The following is a 12869-nucleotide window of genomic DNA, read 5'->3' as shown; positions in this document are numbered from 1 at the left end:
TTTCTCATCATAAAACGAATTTTTAATTATATATATGGCGGTAGTATCTGTTCCCGAAAGAACAGTTACCGTGGATGACCATGTAGCTTTGCTAGAAATGAAATGATAATTAAATAGACACCCTAGCTGCAAGCAGGCGTTGATACACTTCATTGGGGACATGTTGAAAATGGGTGCCGCGACCGGGACTCGAACCCGGGATCTCCTGCTTACATGGCAGACGCTCTATCCATCTGAGCCACCGCGGGCACAGAGGATAGTGCGTCTGCAGGGACTTATCCCTTGCCCGCTTCCCGTGAGATCCACATTCCCCACATGTCCACAACACTACATTCGTAGTGCGCCTAATAGATGTTTGCCCATCCTACTCATTACTCGTGGCAGATTAATCTACCAAGTCCCGTACGAGTTCGGGCATAGCGTGTGCGTTTGCACAAGAAGGTCAAAGGCCGGGAACCCATATTTTTAACTATATATATGACGGTAGTATCTGTTCCCGGGGCACACATTTTCAACATGTCCCCAGTGAAGTGTATCAACGCCTGCTTGCAGCTAGGGTGTCTACTTAATTATCATTTCATTTCTAGCAAAGCTGCATGGTCATCCACGGTAACTGCTCTTTCGGGAACAGATACTACCGTCATATATATAGTTAAAAATATGGGTTCCCGGCCTTTGACCTTCTTGTGCAAACGCACACGCTATGCCCGAACTCGTACGGGACTTGGTAGATTAATCTGCCACGAGTAATGAGTGTGATGGGCAAACATCTATTAGGCGCACTACGAATGTAGTGTTGTGGACATGTGGGGAATGTGGATCTCACGGGGAGCGTGCAAGGGATAAGTCCCTGCAGACACACTATCCTCTGTGCCCGCGGTGGCTCAGATGGATAGAGCGTCTGCCATGTAAGCAGGAGATCCCGGGTTCGAGTCCCGGTCGGGGCACACATTTTCAACATGTCCCCAATGAAGTGTATCAATGCCTGCTTGCATCTAGGGTGTCTATTTAATTATCATTTCATAAAACGAATTGTTTGAAGAATAGTGAAATTCAGGAATAAATGACTTGTATTAGCATATAAACTGTGTAGGAGAAATTTTGTGAAGTTTGGAAAGTAGAAGATGAGGCACTGGCGGGAAGTAAAGCTGTGAAGGCTGGTCGTGGATCTTTTATGTGTACCTCAGTCGGTAGAGCACTCACCCCCAAAAAGCAAAGGTCCTTGGTTCGAGTGCCGGTCCGGTACAGAATTTTAATCTGGTAGGATGTTTCAGTAATGGTTCTGTCCCACTAACTTTTTTAGTAAGCGACAGTGCGGGACGGTGTCAAATGCTTTCCTGAAGTCAACGAACACAGAATCAACCTAAATGCTGTTGAATACAGCTCTATGGATCTCACGGAGGAACAGAACGAGCTGAGTTTCGCCAGATCTCTGTTTGCAGAATCCATGAAGATTTCTACAGAGATTTTCGTCCTCCAGAAACGTTGTCATACATTAGCATAAAACTGTTCCATAATTCTACAACAGACCGACGTCAGCGATATGGCCGTAATAATAATGTTCGTCTGTTCTACGTCCCTTCTTACAAACGGGAATGACCTGCGCTTTTTTTCAGTCACCTTGTACTCTTCGTCACTCCACTGACCTACGATAAACTGCTGCTAGAAGGAGCATCTTACAGGTATCTTATCCCATCCATACTGCTACGCGATTGCACTCATGGAAGATGGTGGTACCGTCTAAAGGAATTGGAAGATCAGCTGAACAGATGGGCGGTATCTCGGAAAGGGGTTATGAAATGAACACCACTAAGCTAGACTGAAGACCACAACAACAACGAATGCATGTACACGCACAATAAATACTTAACACCATTGCCCAGAAGGAACTCGTACGAAAACAGTTAGGTTATTGTAACAAGTGACTCCATAGTGATTTGTTTGGAGCAGATGGGAGCCAGTGCTTACTTGTCGAGCTGTCGCTCTGGGTCACAGATGATGTTGATGTTGGAGTGTGGGGCGCTCAACATCGTGGTCATCAGCGACCTTATAAGTTCCAATCTTTCCCTTTCCAGTCCCGTCACTACCCGAATGATAATGAGATGATGAGGACAACACAAACAGAGAAAATCCCCGACGATGCCGGCAGTCGAAGCCGGGATCCCGGGATCCAGAGGCAGCAACGCTAGCCACTAGACTAAGTGCTGCGTACTGGCTCAGAGAAACTACTCTCGCTTTGACAGCGACACGCAAAGCTTTGTTGTTGGAAAGTAGTGATAGTCAATATAAAGACATTTGGCCGGTTTCCTTTGAAGGCCGTAGCACTTTTCATAATTGATACTTTCACTTAAACCATGCTCTACGAATGAATGTTTCGTAGCAAGGTTTCTTCAGACACAGCAACGATACTTCTAATGGTGTACGGCAGACTAACTCGATTTGTAGAACGGCGTTTATGGATAAGGTTTATCAAAGGAGACGCCAAGTTCTTTAATAATAGAAGCAACTCATTCAGTCGCATTTCGTGAACTGATAGGAATGTCCATCTTTCAGTCCACAAGATCTGGTACGTAGGACACCCACATGCATGATAATTAATTTAGAGAGATCCGCTTCAGTTGTACTAATATTTATAAAATCCCGTCTTCAGACGTGGGAAGTTACAGTATTTGGTAATACATCACATGCGGTCCGGCCAGTCAGAGCAGAGTTCCAATCACTGCATGATAGCGGAACCTGTCTGCCCGCTGGGCAGCTGCACGGTATGAAAGCCAACCACTCCTGCGTGGAGGGCCACACCGGAGGCCTGGAAGCGCGCTGATTGGCGTTCCTACAGTGCGGCTGCCCAGCGGTGGAAAGTTTCCGCCAGCAAGCAGTGACCGGAGCTCTTGTACTGACTGGCTCGACCGCATGTGACGTACACTGAAGCGCCCGAGAAACTGGTGTAGGCATGCATGTTCAAATAGAGCAACGCCTATACAGGGTGTTACAAAAAGGTACGGCCAAACTTTCAGGAATCATTCCTCACACACAAATAAAGAAAAGATGTTATGTGGGCATGTGTCGGGAAACGCTTAATTTCCATGTTAGAGCTCATTTTAGTTTCGTCCACCTACGCTCAATGAAGCACGTTATCATGATTTCATACGGGATACTCTACCTGTGCTGCTAGAACATGTGCCTTTACAAGTACGACACAACATGTGGTTCATGCACGATGGAGCTCCTGCACATTTAAGTCGAAGTGTTCGTACGCTTCTCGACAACAGATTCGGTGACCGATGGATTGGTAGAGGCGGACCATTTCCATGGCCTCCACGCTCTCCTGACCTCAACCCTCTTGACTTTCATTTATGGGGGCATTTGAAAGCTCTTGTCTACGCAAACACGAACCAAATGTAGAGACTCTTCGTGCTCGTATTGTGGACGGCTGTGATACAATACGCCATTCTCCTGGGCTGCATCAGCGCATCAGGGATTCCATGGGACGGAGGGTGGATGCATGTATCCTCGCTAACGGAGGACATTTTCAACATTTCCTGTAACAAAATGAAGTCACGCTGGTACGTTCTGTTGCTGTGTGTTTCCATTCCATGATTAATGTGATTTGAAGTAATAAAATGAGATCTAACATGGAAATTAAGCGTTTCCGGACACATGTCCACATAACATATTTTCTTTCTTTGCGTCTGAGGAATGTTTCCTGAAAGTTTGGCCGTACCTTTTCGTAACACCCTGTATAAGACAACAAGTGTCTGGCGCCGTTGTTAGATCGGTTACTGTTGCTGCAATGGCAGATTATCAAGGTTGAAGTGAATTTGAACGTGGTGTTTTTGTCGGCGCTTGAGTGTACGACCAATTCACGAGTGTACCGTGAATATCAAGGAATCCGGTAAAACATCAAATCACCGGCATCGCTGCGGCCGGAAAGAGATCCTGCAAGAACGGGACCAACGATGACTCAAGGTAATAATTCCACGTGACAGAAGTGCAAGCTTTCCGAAAATTGCTGCAAATTACAATACTGGGCCATCAACAAGTGTCAGCGTGCAAACCATTCAACGAAACGTCATTGATATGGGCTTCCAGAGCCGAAAACACACTCGTGTACCCTTGATGACAGCACGACACAATGCTTTACGCCTCGCCTGGGCCAGTCAACACCGACATTGGACTGTTGATGATTGCCGGCCGTGGTGGCCGAGCGGTTCTAGGTGGTTCAGTCCGGAACCACGCAGCTGCTACTGGCGCAGGTTCGAATCCTGCCTAGGGCATGGATGTTTGTGATGTCCTTAGGTTAGTAAGTTTTAAGTAGTTCTAAGTCTAGGCGACTGATGACCTCAGATGTTTAGTCCGATAGTGCTCAGAGCCATTTGAACTGTTGATGATTGGAAACATGTTGCCTGGGCGGACGAGTCTCGTTCCGAATTGTATCGAGTGGATGGACTTGTACGGGTTTGGAGACTACCTCATGAATCCATGGACCCTGCATGTTGGCAGGGGACTGTTCAAGCTGATGGAGGCTCTGTAATGGTGTAGGGCGTGTGCGTTTGGAATAATATTGGATGCCTGATACGACTCTGACGAGTGACACGGACTTAAACAATTCCAGCAGGACAGTGCGACACCCCACACGTCCCGAATTGCTGCAGAGTGACTCCAGAAACACTCTTTTGAGTTTAAACACTTCCACTGCCCACGAAAGCATATCTGGGATGCCTTGCAACGTGCTATTCAGAAGAAATCTCGAACCCCTCCAACGGATTTACGGACAGCCCTGCAGGATTCATAGTGTCAGTTCCTTCCAGCACTACTTCAGATCCAGTACTACTTCTCACATTACTCGAGTCCATGCCACGTCGTGTTGCGGCACTTCTGCGTGCTCGCAGGGATCCTACACGATATCACGCAGGTGTACCAGGTTCTTTGGCTGTTCAGTGTATTATCAAATGCACCTGAAGATGGGATTTTAAAATCTCGAAAGTGGTCGAGGTTTAAATGAATATTACTACAACTACTGAAGGCGATCTCTCTGAATTAACTACATCTTTTAATATAACTTCAAGCAGCAACGACACCTGGATGAGCGATACTCAACAAATATCAAGATATCATATTTCGAATGTTCTTCATTTAATTGTGTCACCAATAGTTAGCATTCGCTTCTTTTAAGCTACCAAACCTTCGCAAGGTGATGAAGTATACAAGCTGTTGACTGAATTGTCTGTATTTCCTCGAATAAAATTAACTCCAGAAAAAAACCAACTTCAATTAAGTTGTGATTACCATTATTGAGCAATGCAAGTTAGAATGTTTTGATGATATTATGTTCTTAGTTGCACAGAATATAGTTTTGTCACATCTGCGTCAACATTACACTAGCCACTGTGCAGAGTTCAGGAGAGGGTTCTTAGTACCATTTCAATCATTAAATAACGTGTTCCACTAGCAACTGAACAAAAGAAAAATTATTTCTTGTAAGATAGTATATTAGCACTAATCTCCCTAATTTTATGCTTACTGGAGATGAAGTAGAGGAAATTTTTGAACACCTGACGTGAAGATCGCTATTTTCAGTAAAATACGTTTACTAAGCATGCAAATGGCCCCCATTGTCTAACGGTAGTGTCTATGTCTAATATCAAAAGGTCCTACGCCCTAAGTTCCATCCAGGTCACTGCTTAAATTTTGAATAAATTTCATCAGGAATGGCGGCCAAAGACTTTCGTCAAAAAGAATCATTCTCGTTCTGCAAAGTGCCTAGTCACGTAGGGTGGAGCAGTTTCTGACAACCTTCTGCCCTTGAGATGGGAAACTACCCCGAAAAGATGCAAGAATCAGCCTTAATTAGCGGCTTGAAGACGTAGATAGCAATGCAGTAAGAACATGTAGAGTATCAACATGACGTGTCACCCATAGTGATGATTGTTCTATCCATTGGTAAAAGATTCCAAATTAGTCCCAACCCTCCCCCCCTCCCCCTCCCTCCCCAATTCGTATCTCAAAACCAACGCCAAGAACAATAGTTTATATACACATGATAACGGCACAAGGAAGATAATGAGGTGGTGAAAGTATACGACATACTGAACAGGTAACTCAGTATGCAGCAAGAAATGATAGAGTGATAATTATGGAGCATTGTAACACTGTAGTATGGAAATATAGGCTTAGCTGTAAGAATATATTTCGCTAGTAATAGCAAAATACCGTTCAAAATTCACAAGAGGTGGAGGTATACATATAAAAGACCCAGAGACACAGAAAGATTCCATTGGATTATATCAAGGTCAGACAGATATTTTGAAATGAGATATTGACTTGTAGGGCGTAACTAAGAGTAGATATAGATTTGGACCACAATGAAGAAGAAGATGAGGTATAAGAGCCTCGTCCGGAAAAGTCAGTGGGCTAAGAAGTGAGATATCGAAATGCTGTGGAATGGTTAGACGCGTTCTCCAAGGATATGGATATTGTGATAGTTCACTATAAGAGGGATCACTGAAAAGGGCAAAACATAGGTAAAAGGAAGTTAAGTCAGAGGAAACCTTGGGTAACAGAAGAAGTACTAAAACTGATCGATGAAGTACGAACACGATCAGGGAAAGACAAGAGTACGACAATACAGATCACTTAGGAATGCAATAAAAGGAAGCGCACTAAGCTAAGGCGAAATGGTCATCGGAGAACTGGTTCAGCATATTAAAAAAGTAAAAAAATACATTTGGTGCAATTGCAAGGAAGGGCATCAACATTAAGAGTGCAATGGGAATTCCTCTGTCAAATACAGAGGAGAGTGCACGGAGGTGGAGAGAGTACACTGAAGGACTCTACGAGGGGGAGGACTTGTCTAAGCACTTGACAGAAGAAACGGGATGTAATATGAAAGACCTAAGTAATCCAACAGCACAGTATGTGTTTAACAGACGTAAGGAATATTTGCAGAGGGAATAGACAACATTCTTTTGATATTTCTAAAATCATTGTGGTAAGTGGCCACCAAACTACTGTTGAAGTTGGTATGAGGCCTTTCTGAAAAATATTATCTTCACAATTCCGAAGATATCAAGGGCAGGTAAATGCCAAGACTATGGCAAAACCAGCCTAACAGCTCATGCATCCACGTATACAGAATAATGGAAAAGAAAATTAGGGATTTGTTAGATGACGATCAGTATGTCTCTGGGATAGCTAAAGGCAACAGAAAGGCAGTTCTGACATTGTGCTTGACAGTGGAAGCAAAATAAGGAAAATCAATACACCCTCATAGGATTTACCGACCTAAAATGTTGAACAGTATAAAACCGTGCAAGCTGTTGATAGTCTCAGGAAAGTGGTGTAAGCTATGAGGAAAGACAGACACATAAAATGTACAAGAACCAAGAATGGAAAACCAAGTACTAGGTTTAAAAAGTGTTGTCTCTACATTCAATCTATACATCGAAAAGCAGTGATAGAAATAAAAGGTGGATTCAAGAGAGAGATCAAAATTCAGGGTGAAAAAATGTCAGTGATAAGATACCAGCCCGACGTTGCTATCCTCAGGGAAAGTAAAGCGGAATTAGCTGAGTGAAATGCAAGTCTTAAGAGTTCTGAATATGGACTTAGAGTACATACGTACATAAAACTAAAAGAATGAGAAGTAGCAGTACTGATATTAGAATAGGCTTCAAAACAGGTGACCACGAATAGACGAAGTTAAGGAATTCCGACACCTTGTAAGCAAAATGAAAACATGGCGGGCGAAGCTAGAAGGACATAAAAAGTAGATTAGAAAAGACAGATACCATTCCCAATCAAGAGATGATAGGCCTAGCTTTGAAAAGACACTTCTGCGAATTGACGTTCAGAGCGGAGCATTGTGTAATTATGAATATTGGACTGTGGAAAAACGGGATAAGAAGAGAATTGACACTTAAGATGTGTGCAACTAAAGGATATGGAAAATTAGGTGGACTGATAAAATAGGTAATGAGAGGGTTCTCCGCTGAATCAGTAAAAAATAAACGTATGGGAAACACTGACAAGAAAAAAGGACATGATGATAGGACTTTGCTATATGACATCAGTGAATAACTTCCATAGTACTAGAGGGAGCTATAGAGGGTTAAAACTATAGGGTAATACGGAGGTTGGAAAATATCCAACAGAAAATTGAGAACGTGGGTGTAAGTACTACTCTGAGAGGTGTGCACTAATAAGGGATTTATGGTGGACAGCTCCTAACGGTGCTACCAAACCACCCCCAACTTTGTTTTTTGTATGTTCATCCTAGATGATGATGACCTCCGAACCTTCGGCCGCTCACTTATGTGATAAAACGAAACGCTTACAGCCGTCGTTTTGATGTTATTTTACTGGTGTCAATGTAATAAAATAACATCAAAACGGTAGCTCCAACTTCGTTCAGTGTGTTCAAGACGCGAGACAGCGCTCCAGAGGTACATGGAATCGCGAATTTGCACTGAAAGTCGGGCGGCGCTTTAGCCTTGCACGGTCCGATGAACATCTGGCCGGAACAGACAGTGAATGTTTTTCTAAAGCGTTTCACATCAGTAGGTGTGTGCGGAATAAATCGGACCTTGCCCATACAGTTCCCACACTGCGATTACTACTGAAGGTGAACTAACCACAGCTAGCAGAACAATGGCAGCGAACGAATGTCTTAAAAGAGCTCTTATGATCAAACCGAACCCGATACAGCGTATGCTACATAACTGTCTCTTCCACAGATTCCATCCGATACATATTGCGGCACACGCAAAACAACAGACTATGATATAAAGATGTACGATGTATGAAGTAGAAGTTTCCGTATAGAAATAGATACTTAACAACGTCATTAGTTGTAGTGGCAGTACAACTAATCTGCCCACGAATTCTTTTAAGAGTAGGAACACGGAAAGGTCCCACTCCACCCAAAGGGAAAACAAGCGTAGTCTATCTTACAGGCGTCAATGAAGCAGTAAGTTGGTACAGGGATTAATAAAGACTGTTCATACCACAATCATAACACCAGGAAGAGCACAAATTTGCCTCTATAATGGAAATAAAGGGTGTAACGTGTATAAGTACAGACACTTTTGTATGTATTGATTGTTTTTTCTGTACATCGAATTATTCCCACAAACACATCATAAACTTTACGACCTCAACTACATTTGTCAGTATTGACTAACAGTTTTGCGTCTAGTATTTACACTTCAGCAGTCCGCAGCTCGTGGTCGTGCGGTAGCGTTCTCGCTTCCCGCGCCCGGGTTCCCGGGATCGATTCCCGGCGGGGTCAGGGATTTTCTCTGCCTCGTGATGACTGGGTGTTGTGTGATGTCCTTAGGTTAGTTAGGCTTAAGTAGTTCTAAGTTCCAGGGGACTGATGACCATAGCTGTTGAGTCCCATAGTGCTCAGAGCCATTCGAACCATTTTTACACTTCAGCACCCGACCTGGTGCGTGGGGAAAATAAGCATTAATGACTTGCTCTTGCCTAGAACTGCAGTGTACCAAACCTACAGTGATAAATGACGTAGTAAGGCAGGATCACCTGCACTATTGGTAGCAATGATAGGGAATTAAAAAAAATGAATACGTGACAGAAATTGGGAGCCGACGACTTCTTTTCGTGTTTAGACCGATTGTTTTGCGCATAATTACAACCCTATGTCGTTCAGTGTTAGACCCGTGTGTATTTTATAGCTTTACAAAACATTAATTTCATTTTATAAGTGACAAGAATTACCTGATCGCTTTTATGTAACCAAGGCGATCTAGATGAGGTAAATCCCGACAGGTATGCAACACACCTAACGTACACGTAATATGGTTACCATGTTCACTGACCAAAACTGTAACGAAAAATACCGTACTCTACGCTTATTTAGTGTAGTCTACCATTGTCTTATAATTCTAATCTTGCCACATGTATTTGGAGGTACTAGCCAAATTAAAAGCGTATAAGTTTAATAGCTATAATGAAGAGTCCGCAAATGAGGTAGATACGATATAATGTTGTTCAGTACACTTTCCTCAGTCACAAATAGAAATTTCTGCACTTATACCCCTTACAACCTCTAAGTTCTGCACCGAGTATTCTCATGTCCTTAGGAAAAGAATATTTTGCAAGTTGTAGGAAAACAATGCACAGTGTCAATCACCAAACCAAGGCTGTTAACAAAAACATCTGTTTTTTAAAAGAAGAATTTTTAATATTAATATAGTATGAAGCTTTTAAAGCTGATGTAGGGTTAGGTCACAAAGAAAGAAATACGAACAATGATAAACAACCCTAGATGTCGTTACGTCAGATCTGTAGCGTACAATGTAGCGTCTCGCAATAGCTTAAGCTGTGTAATGTACGAAATAAGTTTAGCCTCGCCAACGGTAACAGTTTCAGTCCACATTGCAGGCAGTCACTAATTTTCTAATTGGGTGATCTCTCAGTAAAATAGCTTCGCCAGCGTGGCTCCCAACACGAGGTAATACTGCGACAGACACTGAAAATACTACGACAACACTACGTGGACTTTACGGATCCGCTACCAACATTCACCTGCCGATCAAAGCCGTAAAAGTTTGCGAATAGAGGTGGAAATAAAATTTCTATGCGTCAGATACGTACCGCACTTATGTGAAATCGCAAGCTGAATTATAACATTATTGTTCGTTCATGAAAGGGCCACGTCCTGTGAAGTTTGTGAAAAGTTCCGTTTAAGCTATTGAAGTTTTTCCTTTTCACAAGTCTGTAGATTGTTAACGGAAAGATACTGACCGAAGGGGAAATGTTTATTAAAAACGTGCGCCTCCTCCTGGAACATGAAATCATAAATTAAAGCTGTTTTGTAGTGTAATAAGCAGTGCCGCTGACTTTCGCAGCACATTTTCTTTTTCTCTAAAAAAAAAGTGTTGTTTTCCTCTCTACGCTTTGAACTGCAGTGACTCTGCTCATTACGTTAACCGATATCTGAGAGGATATTTAGAACCCGAGAAGCTGCGTTTGACATTGTATCGCTGCAAACTGCAACACTCCTGTACTGATATTTGAGCAGTACGAGCTACTGCAATGATTTACCGCCAGTGAATGGTGGAGGCCTGTGTGGACCACGAATCCCACCGTCTTTTGTCGTTCCATGCCACTTTGTCACATCGGGCAAGAGGAAATGCTTTTTGTGGTACGATCTTCTTAGAGCTGCCGCGTAACGAAGGTGCACGTGCTACATACAATAGACTGCGGGGGATTGTTCAACCACAACAACAGACAGGAGGTAATGGAAAGCTGACGACCGTGAAGCAACACAGCAAACGGAGCCGATCCATTAGAGGCCTCACATTCTCGCTGGGAGGTATGGCCGACGCCCTCTACTCCCCCCTCCCCTAGAACGGGACGGAATAGGGAATAGGAGTTCTCCGCACTGTACCATTAGTGATGACGTAACCTACTTTGGTTTTATTACCAGCTAGTATACTGCGTGTCGATTAGCACAGAAACGACAATACTGTAGCACTGCAAGTGTCAGTACCCTCCAACGGCATTTTAGTAATGGTTACTCCACAAAGTGATGAACCCTGACCTCGATACGTGTGTACGTTGTTTGTGTTTGTGAAGAGAATACTATTGTGATTCAAGCTAGATATATCACCGCAGTCATTTCATTCCATCACATATCGAATGACTATTTTGTGTTTCGAAAAGAGACCAATGTGGCTTACTAATTGCACGCGTATTACAGGGTGCGGCCGAAAAGTTCGGTGATTGGTATCAGAAAATAATCTCCGATGGCTTTATAACCGATGTCAGAAGTGTGTTGTAGCTAATGTTTATTACTGTGAAGGCCAGTAAAGGTATTTAGTGTGTAACTCTTGTTTCTTTTATTTTCTGAGACCAGACACCATATTTTTCAGACGCACCTTCTACTTTTAGATAACAATGAGATGCGAGTGAAAAGTGTTTCGGGATTGTGTGTGTTGTCTGTAGTTCCAACCAAACAAATATGTAAGATATCTTATAATGCTTCATTAATTTTTTTCTTTTTTTCACTCGCATTTGAAAAGCTCGTCGGTGCGCAATATGTGTATTCACCGGAGACGCTCGATATTTTGGCTTTCCTGTCTTTTGAAAGGCAGAAGCTTATCCCATCGAAATACCTATCAAGATTTTAGCAGATGTCATCGATGAGCTAAACGACCGATATGCTGGAAAAAATTCAACTTTTAGAGGACGACAAAGATCAGAAATAGAACAAAAAATTGAAGGCGTTGGGCTCAGATACCCATCTGAGATGGACTAACAACCTGAGGGGATAACGGTGGTCCAGCGAACCTGTCAGAAGCGTCATGACTGGAACCAAAAAAATTGGAAGTAACTGGCAAATGCCTATTATTTAAAGTGAACAGTAAGAGGGCGAAGTGGAGATTAGAAAGTTACCGTTAGAAGGCCATAAATCCCCGTGCCTGTATGTAGGTGCTTTTATATCGGCATCGTAGTCGCGGTGGGTTGTATATACGTTGCAGCAACGGCCTCAAACGAAAACTTTTCGATCGCCCCTCACACATTCACCGGTGTACTGCGAGTCCGATTTCCTCCCAACAATGGCCGTGTTCACAGTTCACTTTTCCAAGAGTCCATTGAGAGCATCACGGTTCCCAGGCCCGCATGGAGAAGCTATATCTGGTATATTATGTTCCACTGAAGCTCACTTACTTCACATGAATTTTCACTATGTCATATAATTTCATGTAGAAACTGCACAACGTTTCGATAAATAGTCATCGCATTACCACTTTTCAACTTAAAAGGGGGTACGGCTGCTTAATCTTACAGCAACAATTCTTCGTATACGAACCCTTAAACTACGCTGCCAGCCAGAAAGACAGCAG

General features: G+C 43.0%; 1 protein-coding gene and 2 non-coding genes across 3 annotated transcripts in view; 2 read left to right on the top strand and 1 right to left on the bottom strand.

Annotated features, from left to right (window-relative positions):
* Positions 1-12869, top strand: part of LOC126418723 (glucose dehydrogenase [FAD, quinone]-like) — a 490865-nt gene that overhangs the window by 385352 nt on the left and 92644 nt on the right. The window lies entirely within an intron of this gene.
* Trnat-ugu (transfer RNA threonine (anticodon UGU)) lies at positions 175-249 on the bottom strand. Its single transcript has one exon. It is a non-coding gene; the product is annotated as a tRNA-Thr (tRNA).
* Positions 873-947, top strand: Trnat-ugu (transfer RNA threonine (anticodon UGU)). The gene has a single exon. It is a non-coding gene; the product is annotated as a tRNA-Thr (tRNA).

This window comes from Schistocerca serialis, chromosome 9 (genome assembly GCF_023864345.2).
Source record: "Schistocerca serialis cubense isolate TAMUIC-IGC-003099 chromosome 9, iqSchSeri2.2, whole genome shotgun sequence".
Lineage (NCBI taxonomy): Eukaryota > Metazoa > Arthropoda > Insecta > Orthoptera > Acrididae > Schistocerca > Schistocerca serialis.
Note: the sequence above shows the minus strand (reverse complement) of the source record. Positions and strands in the feature narration are given on the sequence as shown.